We start from the raw sequence: 24,123 nt of genomic DNA, 5'->3' as shown, positions 1-24,123 counted from the left end.
TGTCTCTCTCACTTCCTTGGCCCCAGTCATCCAATTCCCCTCCATCGAGGCAACTAGTACTACCAGTTTCTTATATATTCTTCCAGATATGTTCTATGCATATAGAAATATATTCATATGATCTTTTTAATGGAAATAACATAAATACTATTCTATATTTTGCTTTTTTCACTGAACAATGTATCTTGAAGGTCTTTCAATTTCAATGGAAATTCCATTTCCAAATAAAGTAGCTTCATTCTTAGTAGCTCCATAGTAGTTCTTTTTTTTCAGATAGATCTCCATGGAAAGACATGGTAGGTTATTTAAATTTTTGTTACTACAAAACAATATTCTTGTACATCACCAATTTCCACATGAGTAAAAATATCTGTGAAATCTTGTAAGTGGACCATTCTGAGTAAATGTTTTCATGTTTGTAAATATTACCAGATTGTCTTCTGTAGAGATTATGTCAATTTACATTTCAGTAACTGACATTTGAGGGTGCCCGCACATTCACTAAGAGCTGTTATCAAACTTTTGGATCTTTGCCAACTTGACAGGTGGAATTTTTGTGAATGAGGTTAAGCATTTTTTTGTATGTTTAAAATAATCCATTCCCTCTTGATGTGCAATTTGTTTTCAGATTTTAGCCGTGATAAATATTCTGATGCACACATTCTTTTCCTTAATATCTTTAGGGCACTTGCCCTTTAGGATTTTGTTGGGATAAAGTCCACTTTGAATGGTTAAATCAAAAGGCAGACTCCCGGGAAAGGCCTCAGATGTATATTGTCAAATTTCTCTCTGGAAAGGGTGTAGCAATTTGCACATCCACAAATATGTTTCCACATTGATGACGAAGCCAGTTGTTATGCTGATAGCTTCTCACTGCCTGAGGCACAAGAAGTTTCAGGCATCTACGTGACTTCCTCCTGAGGTGATAAGATGTCTTGAAAGCTTCAAATCCTTCCAGCTAATTTGGTGTCAGTTTCCCAGAGTTCAGGGCTAGCTAGCTGCCCTCTTGGGATGCAACACCCATCCATCAAAGGAGCCAGAGGAGACAACAGCCTCAGAATGTGTGTATTTTATCCAGGAGCTAAGAAAAAAAAGCAGTCAGCCAGGATGTATAAACAGATTTGATCTTTCACATGTGGTGGGCTGCCAGGCCCACCACGGTCCACATCAGTGGTTTGAGGCTCCAGGACTGACATTCCAGTTTAAAACCGTAACAAAATAAAAGAAAACGCTGTTGCCATCCCCGGGAAAACAATCCAGTTGGAGGCACTCAAAGGATGAGTTAATAAGGAAGAATTCCTCTAGGCATCTAAGCTCACCCCCTCCCCACCATGGGGGCCTGTGTGGATTAAGAGAATGCAGTAGACAGCCTATATTTAGATCAGGGCATGCAAATGCACCACATTTTAGTTGCAAAATTCGGATTGGCCCTGGAAGACGCCAGACTCACGAACTGAAAATTCAATTGAGCACCACTCAAGAAGCAAAGAGCTGGCCGCCTGAGCAGATTCTGCCAGGGAAGGAGGCCTTTTGAGAGGGAACCAATGGACCCTGGTCAGTCACAGGCATAACTTAATCCTACCCTTAAACTTCAGATCTAGAGGGAGAAGCTGGGTTATCTTTAAACTCTACTAAATCTAGAGGTGTTGGAACCAGCAACTAGGACAAGGCAGGGGCTGGGTGAACTTTGACCCACTTGCCACAGCATTGGGAATGCCACTAAGCCAGAGGCCTGGGCTCACCAAGTGATTCCCAGAATCTGACCAGGAAAGCGCTTCCTGTCACCTGCCTCTGTCACCGTCATCCCACCCCCTCATCTTGAGGAAGAGGGATGGCACCTTCTCTTCTCTGAGACACCCTTGCTAGCTCTTAATGACTCCTGCTTCAGTTGCTGTACTAGAAAGAATAGGGACTTGAAGGCCAGGCGGTGGCTCGCTCCTATACTCCTAGCAAACACTTCGGGAGTCCGAGGCAGGCAGAACACTTGAGGTCAGGAGTTTGAGACCAGCCTGGCCAACATAGTGAAACCACGTCTCTACTAAAAATACAAAAATTAGCCGGATGTGGTGGCAGGCACCTGTAATCCCAGCCACTCAGGAGGCTGAAGCAGGAGAATCCATCACCTGAACCCAGGAGGTGGAGGTTGCAGTAAGCCGAGATTGCACCACTGCACTCCAGTCTGGGAGACAGAGCGAGACTCCATCTCAAAAAAAAATAAAAAATAAAACTAAAAAAGAACAGGAACTTTGAAATCTGACATATCTGTCTGGTTCTGCTGCTCAGCTTGCTAAGCCCCAGTTAACTCATCTGTAAAACGAGACCAAAATCATCAACCTCAAAGAATTGTAGTGAGGAATAAATGAGAAATGGATGAAAGGGACTCAGCTAGGTGCCAAACACTAGTAAATATTTCATAAACGTCAACTATTAATGCACATGAAGCCTCTAATATGGCATCCACTTCAGAGGAGATATTTAAGTACCTGTTAATATTATGATCATAACAAATTCTATGAATGGGCTATGTGTTTTGAGGAAACAAAAGTGAGACAGGTTCCTCCTCACTGAATAGTTGGGAAAATCCTCCGTTAAAAAAGGGCAAAAGAGTAAAAAACTAAAGTTTTTTTAGAGTGCCAGGTATGATGATCACATGGTCAAAAAAAATCAGATGACTCTGCCTAACATTTATGGTCATGTTTCTCTCTTTTTCAAATTGTTTCAATATTTAGATTTGTGATATTTCAGTCATTCCAAAAAGTACAAGAAGTAATTTGGGACACCCATGAGTCCTCCATCCAAACTTAACATGTTGCTGAATTTGCTATACATCTTCTTTTAAGAAATAAAATGTTACAAATATATCTAAAAGGCTCCCCACCCCTCATCTCATTCACCTCTCTCCTTCCCAAAGGCAATTACCACAATGTCTGTGATTGGGTGGACTTTCTTCTATACAATTTTTTTTTCTTCTTTTGAGATAGGGTCTCGCTCTGTCACCCAGACTGGAGAACCATGGTGCAATCTCAGATCACTGCAACCTTCACCTCCTGGGTTCAAGCGATTCTCAGGCCTCAGCCTCCCTAGTAGCTGGGATTACAGGCATGCACCACCACACCTAGCTAAGTTTTGTATTTTTAGTAGAGACAGGGTTTTGCCATGTTCGCCAGGCTGGTCTCGAACTCCTGATCTCAAGTGATCCATTCGCCTCAGCCTCCCAAAGTGCTGGGATTACAGGTGTGAGCCACCGTACCTAGCCTCTTCTATACATTCTTAAATGTGTACTCTTAAGAAGCAAGAATAGTGGTGGAGACTGAGGCTCTGGATTGTCAGTCCTGGGTTCAAACTCTACTCCTGCTTCTTGACTACCTGTGTGGCCTTCAGCAAATTGCTCAACTCTCTGATCCTCTTTTCTCCCATCTCTAAAATAACACAAATAACAGCTAATTTTGTTGGGTGTTGCAAAGATGCAATATAAGATTATTCATGTAAACCAGTAGTTCTCAACCAAGAGCAATTTTCCCCCAGGGGACGTTTAGCAATGTCAGGAGATATTTTTTATTGTCACACTGGGGGTGCTACTGGTATTAACTGGGAGAGGCCAGGTATGCTGCTAAACATCCTACAATGCAAAGGACAGCTCCCACAACAAAGAATTACCCAACCCAAGATGTCAATCGCTGTTGAAGTGGAGAAAATCTGACATCAAGCATGCTGTCACTTTATAAGGGCTCAATAAACATTTGTTCAGTAAACACAACAACATAAATTATTATAATTTGTCCTTTGAAAGACATCGTGTTAAACAATTTTACATAAATTATCTCACTGGTATCCAGTGAGTTGCGCCTTCTTGATGAAAAGGATGATGGACAGCAAGCACTATTTTTTCTGCATGCCTGACAATGTCTATACCATTTTTAAAATCAAAATGATAAGCCTATTAAAAATGTAAACTTTCAGACTGATAGATTAATTGGAAGTTGTTACTTGGAGCCTAACTTCTCTTTGCTCTCAGTGAAAAACAAATTGTATCAGTGCTTTTAGCCACAAAATTAGTTTACTCAAACCACCAAAAAAAAAAAAAAAAAAAAAATTCCCTTCAACCTAAGCAGGCCCAGGAACTGGCGTGGCTATAAATAAGTAAATAAGGCATCAAATTAAGAGAATATTTTTGGCCCCTATTCACAAGGACTGGCTCTCAAGGACTCAAGAAGCCACAGAGGCAGGGTAGAAAATGGGAAAGAGGAAAACAGCCAGAGCTCTGCTTCTCTGACTCACCCCAGGCTCAGGTGGACTTGGAACACTCTGTCCTGGAGCTGCTGACTGTGTTGTCAAAGAGCATACACTGTGAGTGGCCTTATCCAGTGGGTCTTCAAGTGGGGTCCTCAGCCCAGCAGCATTGACATCACCCAGAAACTTGTTATAGATGACAAATCCTAGACCCCATCCCAGAACAACTGAATCAGAAACTGGAGGTGCACCCCAAGCAGTCTGGGTTTTCCCAAGCCCTCTGGGTACTACTGATGCACACTTAAGTTTAAGAACCCCCGGCCTAATAAGAACAGTCTCCACGTTCCCTGTGTGTGTATTTCCTGTTTTCCCACTGTAGCTACAAAGCACTCCAACACCAGCTCAGATGTGGAGGAAGCCCGGCTCACTGGCACTTGCCTGGTGTCAGATGCTTGGCACATATTCTATAACTTCCAGAAGATTATGAGGAAGTTGCTATTATCTCCTTTCCAGATGAGAAAACCACAGCTTAGGGAGTTTAAACAACTGGCCCAGGGTCATACCTGCACAAAAAGGCTGGAACCAGGATGTGAATCTCAGTGGGCCTACTGCCAGATCCTAGCCTCTTTTTTTTTTTTTTTTTTTTTTTTTTTTTTTTTTTTTTTTTTTTTTAAGATGGAGTCTTGGGAGTCTCGCCATGTCCCTCAGGCTGGAGTGCAATGATGTGATCTCGGTTCACTGCAACCTCTGCCTGCCGAGTTCAAGCAATTCTCCTGCCTTAGCCTCCCGAGTACCTGGGACTACAGGCGCACGCCACGTGCCTGGCTAATTTTTCGTATTTTAGTAGAGACAGGGTTTCACCATGCTGGCCAAGCTGATCTAGAACTGCTGACCTCATGATCCTCCCGCCTTGGCCTCCCAAAGTGCTGGGATTACAGGTGTGAGCCACCATGCCTAGCCCAGATCCTAGTCTCTTAACGATGACATCATACTGTGACATCACACTGCCCACTGAGGATGAAAAGAAACAGAACACAAAGAGATCAGCACTGCTCAGGCCAAGTTGTGAGCCCTGTCAAGTTTGTCTTTAGTGACCCTCAGTCACTGGTCCTGGGGCTCGCCTGGCCTCAGGCAATCCTCTGAAGTTGTTAACCCCCAGGGTCATGACACTGTCCCACTGGAGGCCAAAGCTGCCCACACTTCAGTGCTCTCCTAGGCTTTTCCTCTTACTAGCTGTGTGACATGAAGCTGACTCTTCTCTTCTTCTCTTATTATCAGTGATAATAATACATTTATATCAAGGTTGTTAAAAGAATTAAATGAGATAATATATGTGAACGTACCTAGCCCAGTGACTGTTGCACAGTAGAAACGAATTAATTCTTGGTTTTCTTTCATCCTCCTCTACACACCAGCAACTATCAAAACTACTCCATCCAGAATCCATTCTGTTGAAGTCTCTTGTATTGACCAATTAGCTAATATGATGAGCTAATCCTCAGGTGTTAATTCATAATAATGGTTTTCTGCATTTGTCTCCAAAATGACATCTGCATTTCAACCAGGGGCCCTTATCCTCAAAGTCTTCCAACTATGGGGTGATTAGCGATGGAAACGTTAGGGAATATGGAAGACCACTGGGAAGAGATTTCCCAGCCTTTCTCCACCCCACATATCACTCCAATATCATATCACTAGCGTAAGTGGATGGGGAATCCCAGAGAATGGGTAATGAGACTAGAACAGAAAATATGCCTTCAAGGCTGCACCTGGCTTCAAAGAGGAAAATGAACTACAGGCATCTGAATCTCAGGATAGATGTGAACAATGCAAAAATAGAAGTGAAATCAAAGACTAATGGGTCATTTGCCAGCATTTAAAACAATTGCTTAGGATTTGCGTAGTTGAATGTAATAAAGCTTCATTAAAAAGTAGTTATAACAACTAATAAGACCCTAATTAAATTAGCTTTCACTGGGCAAGTTGCTTTCGAGGTCCTAATTAGGTTATTTGCGGCTGTTGGCCTAGCCTGAAAACCAAAGAAGACCTTAAGTCCTCAGCAATACCTAGAAAATCCAGTCTCTGGCCTTATGCAGGAAATGCTAAGAGACTCTATCTAAATTTGGGGGCAGCCAGTCCAAAACTAGCTTAGCTCTCCAAAAATCATAGTATGCGGCCAGAGCGAAATCCCTTAATAGGTCCCACCACTCTTAGGAATCAGACAATTGTAAAGACGGAAAGGACATGTAAAGGTGGAAACGCCAAGAATTTCATTTTACAGATAAGAAAACTGAAGTCATGTGAGAAGCGATTAATCCAAGGTCCCTCAGCAAGGGGCAGTGTCCCCAGCCCCTCTAATCTTCTTCCACTGTGATCTGGAATAAACATAGAACTCAGAGCTGCTGGTTTTCATTTGAGAAGGAAGAGGGAAACAAAGAGTGCTGGATTCTCAGAGGCTCCTTTCTTTGAAGGACAGAGAGAGAGAGAGAGAAAGAGAGAGTGTGTGTGTGTATGTGTGTGCGCGCTCGTGCGCGTGCACGTGCAATGCACTGAGGATAGTTCAGCCCAAGGTGAATTGCTGACCTGCTTACAAACTGTCTTTGCTTTGCTGCCACAAAGATCTTCCTAGAGCACAGATCCGCTCAAGCTGGTACCCTGCTGAATTACCCCAGGGTAACTTCTGAACTTCTGAGTGTGACAGAAAAGACTCTTCACAAATGGAATCTAACCTACCTCATCTCCCAAGATAGGGTTTTGTGCTCAAACAGATCAGAATCTCGGCCCTGTCCCTTACTAGCTGTGCAACCTCAGGCAAGTTACTTAACTTCTCTCAGCTCCCATTTTTTCTGCAAGACAGGGATGACATTTTACTTACCTCATTGGGGTGATAAGAGAATTAAAAGACAGTAAGGCAGGCAATCACACGTGGCCCCTGCTACTGCTCCTCCAGCCACACAGGAGCATTCTCCTTTCCCAGAACACACCTGGCTCTGTCATGCCCCAAGCCTTCGCCAGTCCAATTCCCTCTGCCTGTAACACCCTTCCTTCTCTCCTCTGCACAGTGAATTCCTCCAGCTCAAATGTAACATCTCCTTTGCTGTCTTCCACGATTCCTCAGGCAGTGGCTACTCTCTCTCCTGTGCTTTCTCTGTCCTCACTCCATGCCCATCAGAGCCTTGTCACACTGGGCTTTTTGATGTCCATCTCTCCCAGGAGACTGGGTCTCACCCAGCATGGGCCTGGCATAGGGAGAACTCAGTAAGTGAATGAAATCTGATCAGAACTGTAAAGAGGAACTGTGAGGAAGGAACAAGATTGATTCCAACGTCACTTCCGCTCTTCTACCAAAGCCGAAATATAGTTGAATTCTGTGTGTACTGACAAAGACTTTGCTTGATCAAACTTTAGTCCAGCTCCTGAATCTTCTTCTAGACTTATCTGTGCACTTCTTTGTAAAACCCAGTTTTGGGAAGAACCATGGTGAGTCAGTTCAGAAAGAACCACCCACATAAATATCTAATCAATCTCAATATCTAATCACTCTTAGTATCTGATCAGGCCTCTTATCCTCCAGCATCCCCCCAGTTGACATGTGATTACCCTGGTCTGCCTTCAGCAAGAACCCTGTTAGTTCGGATTAGCCAGAATCACCCTTACTCCTGATGTTTTCTCTTAGTAATTTTCCATCCACTGCCCCCAACCCTTTTCCTTGGCCATAAATTCCCACTTGCTTATTCTGTATTCACAGCTGAGCCCAGTCTGTCTCCCCCACTGCAAAGCCCATTGCAGTAGTTCCTATACCTATCTCAATGGTTCTAAATAAAGTCTTCTTTACTGTGCTTTAAGAAGGATCATTAAATAACGTTTTCTTTAACAGTATATATACACACACACACACACACATACACATACACACACACATGCATATACACACAGTTAAACATACACACACACACCCAAGATTTTAGCAGCAATTATCTGTGATAGTTTTTATTTTCTTTTCATGCTTCTCTGTAGTGAGCATGAATTGCTCTTGTACAAAGAAACAAAATAATATAAAGATAGTTCTTTAAACTGGTAAGCTAAAAGGAGATACATGAAATGCCAACTTTCCAAGCATAATTCTGCAAAAGTTGGGAGTTACCTGAATTTCAGTGTGGTACAATTCTGGTATAATTCCTTCTCAATTCTGGTTTAATTTCTTCTCTGAATTTCTTCTCTGTGATGTCTGTGACAAGAGCTAACTTGGAGTTGCAAGGTGCATACTAGAAGGTGGATCACTTCTCTGGTATCTTTATGGTGACCTTTTGGGTTCTGTTGGTCTTTACATACAGGAGAGAATAAGTACTGAGCTATCCGATACCGTAGCCACTGAACAGATGAGTACAATCATATTTAAATTAATTAAAATTAAAAATGCAGTTCCTCGGCCACAGGAGTCGCCTTGCAAGTGTTAAACAGCTACACGTGGCTAGTGGCTACCATATTGGACAGCACAGATTTAGAACGTTTTCATTATCACAGAAAGTTCTGCTGAAGAGTGCTGAGTTGTTTTTCAGCTTGCTCCAAATATGGCTGAGATGTCTCAAGAATAAACACATCCATTTGGCCCATGAACATATTCTTCCTTGTTCTTGTTCTAAAAACTCACATCTATGGCAATGTAGAAGGGCACAGCCACTTCGAAAAACAGTTTGGTAGATCCTCAAAAGTTAAACAAAGAGTTGCCTAATGACCTGGTAGTCCCACTCCTAGTATACACAGAAGAGAATTGGAAACATGTCCTCACACAAAAACTTGCACACAGATGTTCACAGCAGCATTACTCCTAATGGCCAAAAGGAGGAAATAACTCAAATGTCCACCTGCTGAAGAACAGATATGCAAAATGTGGTATATCCATACAATGGAACGTTATTTGGCCAAAGAAAAAAGAACAAAGTACGGATACATGCTGCAACACGGATGAACCTTGAAACTGATACGCTAAGGGAAAGAAGCCAAACACAAAAGATCACATTTTGTCATATAATTCTGTTAAAACAAAATGTCCAAAATAGGCAAATGCACCGAGAAAGAATGTAGATGAGTGTTCGCAGAGACTGAGGAGAAGGGGAAATGAGATGACTGCTAATGGGTACTGGGTTTCTTTTTTTTTTTTTTTTTGAGACAGAGTCTTACTCTGTCGCCCAGGCTGGAGTGCAGTGGTGCGATCTCGGCTCACTGCAAGTTCCATTTCCCAGGTTCACGCCATTCTCCTGCCTCAGCCTCCCGAGTAGGTGGGACTACAAGCGCCCGCCACCACGCCCGGCTAATTTTTTGTATTTTTAGTAGAGATGGGGTTTCACCGTGTTAGCCAGGATGGTCTCGATCTCCTGACTTCGTGATCGGCCCGTTTCAGCCTCCCAAAGTACTGGGATTACAGGCGTGAGCCACTGTGCCTGGCTGGGTACTGGGTTTCTTTAGGGGGTGATGAAAATGTTCTGTAATTAGATAGTGGGGTTGGTGTACAACTTTGTGAGTTACTAAAAACTGCTAAATTGGACACTTAAAAAAGATAAATGTATGGTATGGGAATTATATAGCTCAATATGACTTTTTGTAAAAAAAATACTGTTCTAATTGGGAAACAACCTATATGTCTATCCATAAGCAGGTAAGGAAATAAACTCTCACACATTCATACAGTGGACTGTGATCCAGCAGTTAGAAGGAATGAATTAGATCTGGATACTAATTTAAAAAGATCTTTAAGATAAATTGTTGACTGGCCACACCTGTAATCCCACCACTCTGGGAGGCTAAGGCAGGAGGATCACTTGAGCCCAGGAGTTCCAGACCAGTCTGTGCAACACAGTGAGACCCCCGCCTCTACAAACACATAAAAAAGACAAATTGTTGGGGGGAGAAACAAGTTTCAGAGCATTGCATATAGTATGAAATGTTACATTTTTTAAATCCCAAATATTCTATTTTCTATAAGTATATGTATGGAAATACATAGAAAAAAACTGGAAGGTAATACACCAAAAAGATGAAAACAGTTCCCATAAAGGAGGGATATGAAATTAGGGATGGTAGTCAAAAAAATTGTTCTTAATTTTTAAAAGTATTCATTTATTACATACGTAATTAATAATTTGTAATGCTTTCTTTATTAAAATCAAAACATAAATTAGATCATCTTTGGGACGTCAAGGTGGGCGAATCAGCTAAGGTCAGGAGTTCAAGACCAGCCTGGCCAACATGGTGAAACCCCATCTCTACTAAAAATGCAAAAATTAGCCAGGCTTGGTGGCGTACACTTGTAATCCCAGCTACTCGGGAGGCTGAGGCAGGAGAATCACTTGAACTCGAGAGGCAGAGTTTGCAGTGAGGTGAGATCGCACCACTGCACTCCAGCCTGGGTGACAAAGTAAGACTCTGTCTCAAAAATAAATAAATAAATAAATAAATAAATAAATAAATAAATTAGATCATCTCAGTGGAGGATAAAGAGAAATATAATGCAGAACAAGTTTCAATGATATAAACTACCTAACTATAATGAGGTACTTTTTCTGTTTGTAAATTGAGCTCTCATATTCTCCCAAAGAAATAAACTTACCTCTTAAACTTTGCTTAGCTCTGAACTCTCTAGGGCTGCAAATAAACCCAAGAGGCCAGTTCCTCTAGTTTAAGACCCCGATGAAAGAACCCCAGAAAATGAATGTCCCTAACTCCCCAACTCCAACCTGATTAAAGATCATTAGTCTAATGACTTCTACCCTGTGTCACCCGTCAGCATCTCTCCCTAATCAGATCTATCTAGGTAACGCCTCGAAATTCTTTTATGCTTGCTGTAGGCTGAGCCTCTGCTGAGATGATTGAGGATACTGTGTGTGACCTACTTAGGGGATTTTTTTTTCAGGGGTTGGGGAGAGAAAGAGATTTGCTTTTCATTTGATTTTTTCCCAATCTTTTCTTCCTCAGATCATAGGAAGAAAAGATAAAATTTTAAAGGAACACAATGGAACATTTTCTCATTTTGTAACTAAAATTTTGTGATGATTTCCTTCCAATCAGTATATTGTTACCTGGGTGACTGACCGACTACCACAATTGGCTCTCTCTCTCTCTCTCTCTCACACACACACACACACACACACACACACACACATTCTCACACCCCAGTTTTATTCTTCTTGGTTCTCTCCTCCTTTAAAACCAATACCTCTTTACCATTCAGTGAGGTACCTTACCCAAGATTTCCGCATTTATTTACATCATACCTTACAGAGGCCACTTTCACCTTTACGAACTCAGATTCTTAAAGTGGCAGGCCCTGTTTCCTTCTGAACATTTCAGGCAGAGTTTTTTTGTTTTTTAACAAAACTCTTCTAAAGATACCAATTTACTCAGGATGCCCCAGGAACAAATGGCCCCATTTGTTACAGCAGAGAGCTTTCTCGCTGGCCACTGGCTCCTGGCCGGAGTGTCGTGCTCCTGTGCTTTCGTTTATTACCTGTCTGACCGTGGTGCAGTGTCCTGCAGGCTACTCATTATTCTAGATACAAATTCCATCCGCAGTGCCTTTTAAAGAACGATCTGAAGTAGCACAAGGTCTCTGTTAATCAGTTAATTATTGTACATCACACAGAGAAAGGCTAACACTTAGCCAAAGAAACATCAGAATGGTGCTGTGAAACCTGGTCTCTTGACAGGCTGTGTTACCATCTTGTCAAAGGGCCCCTAATAAAAGATGATTGCTTGTTCATGATGAATGAATGAGAGAGGATTCTGGTGGGCATAAAAAATTAAAAATGCTTTACAGTTAGCACCCAGGGAACACAGCCACCATTTGTACCATGTGCCAGGCACTGTGCTAAGTGCTTCATATATGTTACCTCCTTCAATCTTTACAACAACCCTGGGGGAGGTGGGGCGGGGGGAGAAGCTTGTTATTAGCCTAAATTTACAGATATGGAAATTGAAATTCAGAGAGTGAGAGGCCTGTAAAGATCACACAGTCAGATATCTATTAAGTACCTTCTCCGTCTCGGGTACTCTTCAAGGCACTGCAGATACAAGAGTGAAAAAAACAGGCAAAGCCTCTGCCTCCATGAAGCTTACAGTCCTGAGGGGTGGGCATGGACAAATCATACATTTAAATAAACATGTGATATCAGATAACTGCAGATACTATAGAGGAAATAAGATGAAGTGGTGTGCTAGAGAGGAGCAGGCCGTGATGATCAAAAAAAAAAAAAAAGCATGAGCTCAACCTGAGGAAGCTGATTGAAAAAGAAAATAATTAATTATAAGAAAAAAGAGGGCTGGGTTCGGTGGCTCACGCCTGTAATCCCTGCACTTGGGGAGGCCAAGACAATCACTTGAGGTCAGGAGTTCGAAAGCAGTCTGGCCAACATGGTGAAACCCCGCCTCTACTAAAAATACAAAAATTAGCCAGGCGTGGTGGCGCATGCCTGTATCCCCAGCTACTCAGAAGGCTGAGGTGGGAGAATTGCTTCAACCCGGGAGGCGGAGGTTGCAGTGAGCCCAGATCGCGCTATTATACTCCAGCCTGGGCAACAGAGCAAGACTCTGCCTAAAAATAAATAAATAAATAAAACTAAGGGAAGAAAAAAGAGAGAAAGCTGCTCTTTGAGATCATGGGCTGAAACCTGAGTGACTAGAAGGAGACAGCCCTGCAGGAATCTGAGGGGAAAGCATTCCAGGCAGCAAGGACAGTAAATGCAAAGTCCCTAAGACAGAAATGCATGTGACATGGGTGACATGGAAAATGGCAGCCAGAGTGCTGGACTGCACAGAGGGAGGAGGAGAGAGGTGGCAGATGACGTCAGACAGGAAGGAAGCATGGATATCCTGTGAGGCCTTGTAGGTCATGATAGAAAGTTCAGCATTTTCTCTACATGCTATTGAAAATCACAGGAGGGTTTTGGAAAGGGAAATAATGTAATCCGATTTCTGTTTTTAAAGACTTCATCGGGTAAGTGGAGAATGGATTGTAGAGGCTTAAGGGTAGAGACAGGGAGGCCAGTTGTGAGGCTCAGCCATGGTCCAGAATACATGATGGTAACTTTGGATTGCATTCTGTTCTTACCTATGAAAATCTAGACCATCCAGGAAAAAGCCTGATCCAGGATTTACAGGGAATTCCCTGGTAAATTGACATGAGGCTTCTCCAGGATTTATCCCACCCCATGCTGAATGCATACAAACTATGTGACACTTATTTCTCTTTAAATAAACTTTTTATTGAATTATGACATGCAAACAGAAAAGAGCACCAATCAGAAGGGACGGCCGTGTCAGTACTCACAAAATGAACACATCCCGGTAAGCAGCACCCAAAATAAGAAAGAAAAGATTATCAGTAACTGCAAAGCCTCCCCATTTCTCCTTCCAGCCCATCTCTGGCATTCCAAGTGTGTGTGTGACATGTGTTTTGCACAATGACATTCTGTAAATCCATATTCTCAGTCTTGCTTATCTCATGACCTCTTTTTCTAAACCTAGTTGCATGCCCTCTGCAATCAGAGATTTCTGATAACACCAGCCAAGATGATTTGAATTTTGTATTCTGTGATGTATATTATGAAAACAATTAAAATTATAGTAAATATTGAATATGCTCAGATTCTATTGTGCCCTCTCTTAAGAATCAGAGCTCACACATAAACATGGCATAGATTCTGGAAAGCCTGCAGGTTACCTTGTCTAGGATCATCTAGAAATCTAATGGCACAGAGTGTAGTATTAAGACACATGAGTTTGTATCATCGAACAAAGACATGATTTCAGGGCTTTGTTCAGAAGGCAAGACACTGGTGGAGAACTAATATTTACTGAGCACTTATGATGTCCCTGAGCTAGGTGTTTCAGTATGTTATCTTATTTAATCTTCACAGCCCTTTGAGGATGGCATAATTCTCTCCACTGTACAAATGAGAAAACCATGGTTGGCTGGGTGTGGTGGCTCATGCCTGTAATCCCAACACTTTGGGAGGCCAAGGTGGGCAGATCACCTGAGGTCAGGAGTTCAAGACCAGCCTGGTCAACATGGCGAAACCCTATCTCTACTAAATAATAGAAAATTTAGCCAGGCGTGGTGTGGATGCCTGTAATCCCAGCTACTCCAGAGGCTGAGGCAGGGAGAATTGCTTGAACCCAGGAGGCAGAGGTTGCAATGAGCCGAGATCACACCACTGCACTCCAACCTGGGCAACAGAGTGAGACTCCATCTTAAAAAAAAAAAAAAAAAGAAAAAGAAAAGAAAAGAAAAGAAAAGAAAAGAAAAGAAAAGAAAACCATGGCTCAGAAAGGTAAAATAATTGACCCAAGTTCTCAGGGCTCCTAAGTGGCAGAGCTGAACTTGCAACTAGCTCTGTCTGCCACCAAATCCCATGCTTATTTCACTCAACCAGTGCAGCCTCTATAGCACTTTTTTTCATTTGATCTGCAGGAAATAGATTGAAGTGTTGGCCTCAATACTTGGTTGTTGCAATAAGCCTCATTTCTTTTAATGGTTTCCCTTTTACATTCTTTTTATCAATACACTGGCTTTCAAATTAACGCTAAAGCTATTCATAAATGAAATGGGGGACCTGGCTATGACTTTGCTTCTTTCCAGAAAGCAAAGACTCTTTAAGCTTAATGACGTTGAATCCTTGCTGTAAATCCAGGAAAGAAATGAATGAGCACAATTTAAATCTCTCCAGCCTAGAGTCTGGCCACGTAAGGGACACGGGAGCTACGTTGCAACACCATATTATCCGTTATTGAGAAAGGAGCCAGCAATTAGCACAGCAATTTAGAATTAACCATGCTAACATCTCTGGGACAGGGATTCACATTTTCTGGCTTTCTGCAAACTCTTCCAAGCTCAAGCTGTCCCCAGATTCTTTGGGTTTGCATCATGAAGGGAATTGACCAATTACATTGCTGCTGTCTAATTAGTAAGCATGGCCACACTGGCCCATCGGTTTCACAGAGATTAAACTTGGGATCCTGACCACAGACCAATTTTCATAGCTGAAAGTCTCTGTACCTTCATTCTCAATCCATACCACTTCCCTGGAGTTAATCATAACAGGCCTTTGACCCAGAGCTGGAGGCATGTTCTCTAAGTCTGGACAACAGGGCTTCCAGAGTTCTCCTGCATTACAGCACACATTATTCTGTGAAAGCTCCACAGGTTAAGAAGTTGGACCTTTTCACACATGCCATGCACCGCCCTTCACAAAGCACTTTATGTTCACCCTTTCATTTGAGTTTCCTGGTGTCTCAACAAGGAAAGAAAATATAACTCTCATTTCAACATGAAGAAAGGAACCTTCACAGATATGATGACTCAAAGCCACAAAGCATTTTTCAACAGAGATCAGTCATCATGTTTTCAAAAAGTAACTTTTATTGGGTTAGTTATGTTTTATTACAAGAAGTTATACACGTGTTTTCATTGTAGAAAATTTAAAAGAATCAGAAAAACAAAAAAGATCATAAAAAGCCACCCCTTAAACATAACCACTGAAATGTTGAAAACATATTTATTCAGCCATTTTTCTATGGCATGATATCAAATGTACTGTTTTGTAATCTGTTCTTGTCTTTTGACATATTATGAACACGTTTCTAATCATATTCACTTAGTTAACTTTTCCTGGTTGAATTGTATGTGTCATTAAGCCAGTCACTTATGTTGAATACTTGGCGTTGTTTCCAATTTTTACTTCTGATAAATAATGTGCCAATAAAATCCTTGTATCTAAATAATAATAGCAGTTATTGAGTATTTATTTTGTCCCAGATACTATACTAAGTGTTTTGCGTGTATTATCTCATTTAACCCTTCTAAGAATCCTATGGATAAATAATATCATCTCCGTTCTATAGATGAGGGAACTGAGTCCTAGAGAGAGGTTAAGTAACTTGCCCACAGTGATGTAGATAATAAGTAGTGATGTTAAAATTTAATTCAAGTCAGTCTGACTGCAGAGCTAACACACTTACCCACTAAGACAAATTCTTAAAATTGTAATTTCAGGGAAACTAAATACATAAAACCGTAAGGCTTTTGAATCGCCTTACTCAATTACCCTCCAGAAAGCATATTCCAATGTATACGCCCACCCTCAATATATGAATGCCCATTCACTCACATCATCACCAACATGGGGTACTACCCAATTTGTATTGTTCATTAGGGAAAAATGAAGCCCAATCTTCTGATAGCTCATTCACGCTTTTAGAGCATGCATGCAACATGGTTCCTGATCAAAACAGTGACTTTCTCTAAATCAATGGCTCATATCCTTTTTTTTGGTACATGGGTGCTTTTGGGAATCTGAGGGAAGCTATGAAACAGCTACGCAGAAAATGTACATATGCACATCAAATAACCTTTTATTTTTCAGTGGTTCACAAACACCATTAAGAACTTCTGGGCTTGGCCCGGTGTGGTGGCTCACACCTGTAATCCCAGCACTTTGGGAGGCCGAGGTGGGTGAATCATGAGGTCAGGAGATCGAGACCATCCTGGCTAACACAGTGAAACCCCGTCTCTACTAAAAATACAAAAAATTAGCTGGGGGTGGTGGTGGGTACCTGTAGTCCCAGTTACTTGGGAAACTGACACGGGAGAATGGCGTGAACCCAGAAGGTGGAGCTTGCAGTGAACTGAGATCGCACCACTTCACTCCAGCCTGCCACTTCACTCCAGCCTGGACAACACAGTGAGACCCTATCTAAAAAAAAAAAGAAAAGAAAAAGAACTTCTGGGCTGCCAGAGGATTGATGCATCAACAACATGAGACCTAAAACTAAAAGCAGGACTAATACACTCATTCTTCAAATGCTGGTTTTGCCAGATTGTTCTTTTTAACAATCCTGAAGCATAAGGAACCAGATCAGGAGACACTGGAATGAAACACCCAGGCACTATAACAGTGTATTTGCCATGTAGTGGGAGGTACCTAGGTCAAGACTCTCTCCTGAGGTCATGCTGTCCTCCACTAAGATCAGCAAGATCTCAGAGCAGATGGACCGGCCGGCACCAGCCTGCCTCCATTTGTGCACTTCAGCAACCTCAGAAGAGTAAGTGTTGGATTCTCTTGCCAAATGCACTTCTTCACATGCTGGCGTTTTTCATTATCTCCCCTTGCATCCTGCTCCTTTATGGCTTGCAAAGCCTTGTCCCAGATCAGTCAAGCCTCCACCAACCCTACCCACTCCCCTCCTGTCACAAGCAGTGGATCAGGGCAAGCAGGGACGAGAGAGTGAGGTCCAGGGCCTCGCCCGTCCATCTGCTCTGAATGCTGTTGTGCCAGGCAGGTCTTTCTGTGAGCCCTCCTTGACCAGAGCACATGTTCCCTGGCAGGAATGGGGCAGTTTTTAGTAATGATCCGTCAGGGCAGTTTTTTGTAATAATCCATTGAGGTTCAGTGACATTTCAGGATTAGGGGTGAAACACCTGGTTGCAGCTTGCAAGGAAGGAGGTGGACAGAGGAATTAGCAAGCTTAAGTGCTCTGCCCTTTTGGGCGACCCTAGGGGAGATTTTTTTCATTTTTTGGCTGAGCACAGGGGACTTTATTGATGGTACATGACAAGGTGGGGCTCCCTAGGCCCCTCCCTCTTCAGGGAGTCTGCATGGAAACTGTGAGGAGGGAAGAGTCTCAGTGTGGTGGGGGACTGAGTGTGTCAGGGACTCCCCAGCAGTCAGGGCTCCTCTCTTTTTCTCATGCTTTCACTGGGGCTGGTAGTCCAGGGCTGTTACTCCTTGGAGGCCATGTGGGCCATGAGGTCCACCACCCTGTTGCTGTAGCCAAATTCATTGTCATACCAGGAAATGAGCTTGACAAAGTGGTCATTGAGGGCAATGCCAGCCCCAGCATCAAAGGTGGAGGAGTGGGTGTCTCTGTTGAAGTCGGAGGAGACAACCTGGTGCTCAGTGATGCCCCAGGTGCCCTTGAGGGGGCCCTCTGATGCTCACTTCACCACCTTCTTGATGTCATCATATTTGGCAAGTTTTTCTAGACGGCAGGTGAGGCCCATGACTGATACATTGTTGATGGGGACACAGAAGGCCATGTCAGTGAGCTTCTTGTTCAGCTTAGAGATGACCCCTGCCCATAGCCTTGGCAGTGTCAGTAGAAGCAGGGATGATGTTCTGGAGAGCCCCGCAGTTGTCACACCACAGTTTCCCGGAGAGGCCATCCACAATCTTCTGGGTGGCAGTGATGGCGTGGACTGTGGTCATGAATCTTTCCACAATACCAAAGTTGTCATGGATGACCCTGTCCAGGGCACTAAGCAGTTGGTGGTGCAGGAGGTATAGTTGACAATATTGAGTTTGTTGTCATACTTCTTGTGGTTCATGCCCATCACAAACATGGGGGCGTCAGCAGAGAGGGCAGAGATGATGACCCTTTTAGGTCCTCCCTGCAAGTCAGCCCCAGCCTTCTCCATGGTAAAAGATGCTTGTGGACTTCACAACATATTCAGCACCAGCATCATCCTATTTGATTTTGGAGGGATCTTGCTCCTGAAAGATGGTGATGGGATTTCCATTGATGAGAAGCTTCCCTTTTTCAGTCTTGACAGTGCCATGGAATTTGCCACAGGTGGAATCATACTTGAACATGTAAACCATGTAGATGAGGTCAATGAAGGGTCAGTAATGGCAACATATCCACTTTACCACAGTTAAAAGCAGCCCTGGTGACCAGGTGACCAATATGTCCAAATCCATTGACTCCAGCCTTCACGGTGTCTCAGGGATGCGTCTGACAATGCACGAGAAGATGCGGCTGTCTGTCAAACGGGAGGAGCAGAGAGCCCCTAGTGGAGAATTTAGCTCAGTCTGGATAGATAGACCAGACCACGGTGAGGCAGGGGCAAAGAATGCAGTCTGCTCCTCAGGCTGGAACCTGAGCTGCCCTGGCCTGGCTACCCACCCATAGCCACCTTTGGGGTCTCACTGTGCACAAAATCACCTCATCCCAGTCAGAAATATGTAGCAGAGTGGTGAGGGAAGCAAGGGCTGTTGTGCCCTTTTATTGTCTGGCTTAGTTCTATCTTTCCATCCCTACTTATATTTTCCATCCTTTGAAAACTCACTCTTTGCTCTGTCCTCTCACTTTTGTTCTTGGCATTGCTCATCCACAGATCATGGAAGGATTTGTGAGTTAGGCATCTCTTCTCCCTCCACCTTCTTGGAGGCCCAGAACTTACTTTCATGAGGCCTGGAGATGGCAGAAGGATGACTATTCAATTCTAAATTATTACAGTTTCTCCTGGATTTGGCTGGGAAAATGAGTTATCTGAAAACTAGTGTATTCACAGTCAAACGCTTATTCCCTGCACTTTCCAGTCCCCTGTGGAATCTGCTACACTTTCTTAAATTGCCTTTTGGTACAGGAGGCCCTTTTTATTCTTGGGGGATATGTTGCAAGACCCCCAGTGGATGCCTAAAACCATAGATAGTACCTAACCCTATATACACTATGTTTTTTCCTATGCATACATATCTACAATAAAGCTTAATTTATAAATTAGGCACAGTATGAGATTAAGAAGAAGAAGAAAATAGGATGATTGTAACAATATACTGAAATAAAAGCTATCTGAACATGGTCTTGCTCGCTCTCTCAAAACATCTTATTGTATGTAATATTTTTGGACTGCAGTTGACCTCAGGTAACTGAAAGCATGGATGGCAAAACTGTGGATAAGGGGGAAACTACTGTCCTTGGCTTCCTAGTGGCCCACCTCACCAACTTAAAACAGCAGCAGATGGGAGAGCAGGAGCTCATGATTTGAATGGAGATAGCTCCATGACTTTGAGCAAATTACTTCTCTTATGTAAGTGTTGATTTCAACATCTGTAAAATGGGGACAGTTAATTGCATCGCCCACATAGAATTGTTTTCGGTACGAATGAGAGGTGCATGTTAGGAGTTATTACAGTGCTTGCCACCTATAAGCTCTCCGTACACAGTAACTACTATTATTATAGTTGTTATTGTTATAAAATTCAGATCCCCACCATCCTCTGTGTTTTTCTTTGGATTTTGTCATAAAGACCGACTCCATTTCTAATTATTGTGAGAATCAGTACACATTCTCCACCTTCTCTGTAATCAGGACACTGCATAAAAGAAGCCAGGCGTCCCCTCTCAAGAGCTGAATAAGCTTCTTACGTTACAGGGTTTCTGAAACACACTTGCCCTGTTGCAGTTACACAGAGGGGATGCTATTTTCTGCCCTTCCAGCTCCTACGTCTGCAAAACATGTGAATATGGAATCACTTTTATAGGAACCTTCTTTGAAAGTGACAATGTCAAGAGCTGGGTGTGGTGGCTCACATCTGTAATCCCAGCACTTTGGGAGGGCAAGGCAGGTGGATCACCTGAGTCGGGAATTCGAGACTAGCCTGGCCAAGATGGCAAAACCCTGTCTCTACTAAAAATACAAAATTAGCTGGGAGTGATAGTGCACACCTGTAATCCCAGCTACTCGGGAGACTGAGGCAGGAGAATCACTTGAACCTGGTGGGGTGGAGGTTGCAGTGAGCCAATCATGCCACTGCACTCTAGCCTGGGCAACAGAATAAGACTCTGTCTCAGAAAAATAAAAAATAAAAAAAAAGATAGTGGCAATGTCAAATAATTCCTCCTTTCCAAACTATCCCCACCACACATCTCTCCATCCCTGTGTGTAACCAGCACCTCCTCATCTTCTTCTACACACTCCCACACTGAATGTTCCAAGGGAGTCACAAGTCTCCAGTCTGTGGCAATCAGCACTGGGGTGGTAGAAGGGTCAGTAGCTCTGGTCAGGCCTCAAACTGAAGCTTGTCTCTACCGTTGTGTAATCTTGAGCAAGTTCCTTAATCAGACTGAGCTGTCATTGTTTCATCTATAAAATGGGCTAATAATTATACCCACCCTATAGGCTTGTGAGGACTGAATAATAGTGAAATCTCCTTGTCTCTCGAATCAGTGTTAATCTCCTTGATCAGATGCAGGCATCTAAGAGATGTTCAATACAGACTTGTGGTGAAGGCGAGCAAAGCTCGGGGACCTCCTGCTGAGGGCAATAATCCAAAACCTATGCCAAATTGAGAATGGAACATTTATCTACATAAAAAGAGCTGGTGAAAAAAAAGAAAGAAAGAAAATGAAAGCCATTTTCTACCATTACCATTACGAACTCTCTCTCCCCGGCTACCCCTCAACAAGGCTGACACCAAAGTTGCCAGTAGACAGGACAGAAATGCTTGCCTGAAAAGAGACATAAGAAAAGTAACAAAAGACATTTATATGAATTTGGAACTCCTGGAGCAAACTGGGAGGGAAAGGGAGAAGGGCAGAGATGGGAATGCACAAGAAGGGGGTCAGGAAGACCCGCATCAATAGTTCTCCTCCATGCTTGGTGTCTGCATCAGCTCTGGCTACTGTAACAAGGTACCGTAGATCAGGTGGCTTATCAACAACAGAAATTTATTCCTCACAGTTCTGGAAGCTGGAAGCCCGAAATCAGGGTGCTGGTATGGTCAGGTTCTGGTGAGGGCTCTCTTCCAAGTTGCAGACAGATGCCTTCCTGTTGTGGCCTTACATGGGAGAAAGATGGGGAGGAACTCTGGAGTCTCTTTTATAAGGGTATTAATCCCATTTGTGAGGGCTCCACCCTCGTGACCTAATTACCTCCTAAAGGCCCCACCTCCTGATACCATCATTTTGCAGGATAGGGCTTCAACAAATGGATTTTAGGAGGACAATCACTCCATTGCACTTGGCATGGGTGATTTTTCTCTCATGGAATCATTGCCTCTGTGTGGTGCAAACAGAGGAGGCCACCAAGGGAAATGGAGCCCATGAGTCAGGGGAGGCCACAAGGAAGGTAGTGTCCCTGCCCTACAACAGGAATTGGGAGACTCCAAGGGAGGGCTTTGAACTTCCAGGGTTATGGGAAAGGGATACAGGAGATAATCTCACCTGACTTTCAAGGAATAGGAAGGCCTCCTCCACCTGGCATCCAGGCTACCATATGTAGCCATCACAGGCAATAATACTGAACACATTCAGACCTTTTCTCATTGAGATTCTCAGAAAACATTCTTGTATGACCACAGTAAGCCCACCCAGCTGGGTGTCCTACAGGACATCTTCAAGTTGTACTGCTACCTGAAAGGTTTCCCTGCTGTAAGGAGCCTTTGAGGGCTGGAATTTCGGGGTCATTTATGGCATGCCGGTAGACCTAGCCTGAGAAGCAAGATAAGGGTTCATCTTGCTGGAACCTGGAGAGTGGCATGCCTTCAGCAGCAAAGACTAATCATTTAATTATACAATATTCATGATGCCAGGCAATGTGCTTAGCCTTCAGGATACAGAAAGACAAGAAAGGGCTCTGGTGAGAAGACAAGACACCCTAGAGACGGTGTACCAGCATCATTCACTCTGTATTGGAGAAGCCCTGAGGGCTGCCAGTGTCAAGGAAGGTATGAGTTCCAGATGTGGCCTCCTCAGGGAGGAATGTGTCCCAGACTGAGCCAGAGAAGTGAGCCATCCAGGGCTCCAGACATAACCTTAACCTGTCGTATCAGTTTGGATGCAGGAAAAGTTTCAATGCTCACCAGCGAAAGGACAGAACAAAGGGATGAGTCAGAAAGAAGAGGGCAAGGACATCAGCGCACAGCTACTGAGAGGAGAGATGAAAGGGACTGCATGGAGCCTAATGGCCTAAGTGGTCCAATCTCAGTGTTTTACCATCTGATTCCCCAAGGCTAGAAATTGTCCCTATTCTCTTGTAGAGCCTTTCATCCTGAGATACCTATGCCTCTCTGCCAGCCGGCAGGTTCATCTACTGCTTAGGAAGGAGGGATCCAGTGTTGTGTGTCCTGTTTGTCCTAGGCTCAAAGAAACTCTGGCTGGAGAAATATCTGCACCTTCTTCCCTAATTTCCATTCTACCTCTAAAGGCTGAACACAAGGCTAAAAGTCAGAGAAGGAGGGGGCCCTGGTAGCTAATTCAACCCCCTTGTTTTGCACATGGAGAAACTGGAGTCCAGAAAGGCCATGACCTAGCTTCAAGGTCTACCAGCTACCAGTTCTCTTCTAGCTCCTTTCTCATCCCTATATTTTCAATCTTTGTCTCTCCCTCAATCTCTCTCTCTCTCTTTCTCTCTCTCTCTGTCTCTCTCTCTCTGTCTGTCTGTCTCTCTCTCTCTCTCTCTCTCTCTCTCTCTGATAACCAAATATCTGAGGCCAGGCATAATGACTCCTGCATGTAATCTCAGCAGTTTGGGAGGCTGAGGCAGGAGGATCACTTGAGCCCAAGGTTTTGAGTCCAGCCTGGGCAACATAGGGGAGATTCCATATCTACAAAAAAGTTTTCAACTGGCCAGGCCTGGTGACACTGAGTAGTCCCAGCTACTCAGAAGACTGAGGCAGGAGAATCGCTTGAGCCCAGGAGTTTAAGGCTGCAGCAAGCTATGATCACATCACTGCACTCTAGCCTGGATGACAGAGGGAGACCCTTTTCAAAGCAAACAAACAAAAAAAAGTGTTCATTGCGAAAAGAATTTTAAATACAATGTGAAAACGTTCACATAAACACATTCCAGAGATAACAGCTATGAAGAGTTTGGTGTATACTCACCCAGATTTCCACATTTTATTTTTTTGTTGGCGGTAAATATACCAAAACACACACCCAGAGGTTTTTTTAGAGAAATCCAAAGCATTCTAAGCATTCTTTCCTGAAATTTGCTTTTTTGCTACTTAATTTTGTTATGGACATCATCCCATTGTTGACAGCTTACAATTTTAATAAATGTGTGGTTTTTCATTATGTAAATGCTACATGGTTTATTTCACAGTCCCCTATTGTTAA

The 24,123-nt window shown here is 43.2% G+C and overlaps 1 protein-coding gene and 1 pseudogene across 1 annotated transcript in view; one reads left to right on the top strand and one right to left on the bottom strand.

Annotated features, from left to right (window-relative positions):
• The window catches only part of ADRA1B (adrenoceptor alpha 1B), a 57,068-nt gene that overhangs the window by 16,508 nt on the left and 16,437 nt on the right, over positions 1-24,123 (top strand). The window lies entirely within an intron of this gene.
• Positions 17,136-22,289, bottom strand: LOC103244898 (glyceraldehyde-3-phosphate dehydrogenase pseudogene; annotated as a pseudogene).

Source organism: Chlorocebus sabaeus, chromosome 23 (genome assembly GCF_047675955.1).
Source record: "Chlorocebus sabaeus isolate Y175 chromosome 23, mChlSab1.0.hap1, whole genome shotgun sequence".
NCBI classification, from domain to species: Eukaryota; Metazoa; Chordata; class Mammalia; order Primates; family Cercopithecidae; genus Chlorocebus; species Chlorocebus sabaeus.
Note: the sequence above shows the minus strand (reverse complement) of the source record. Positions and strands in the feature narration are given on the sequence as shown.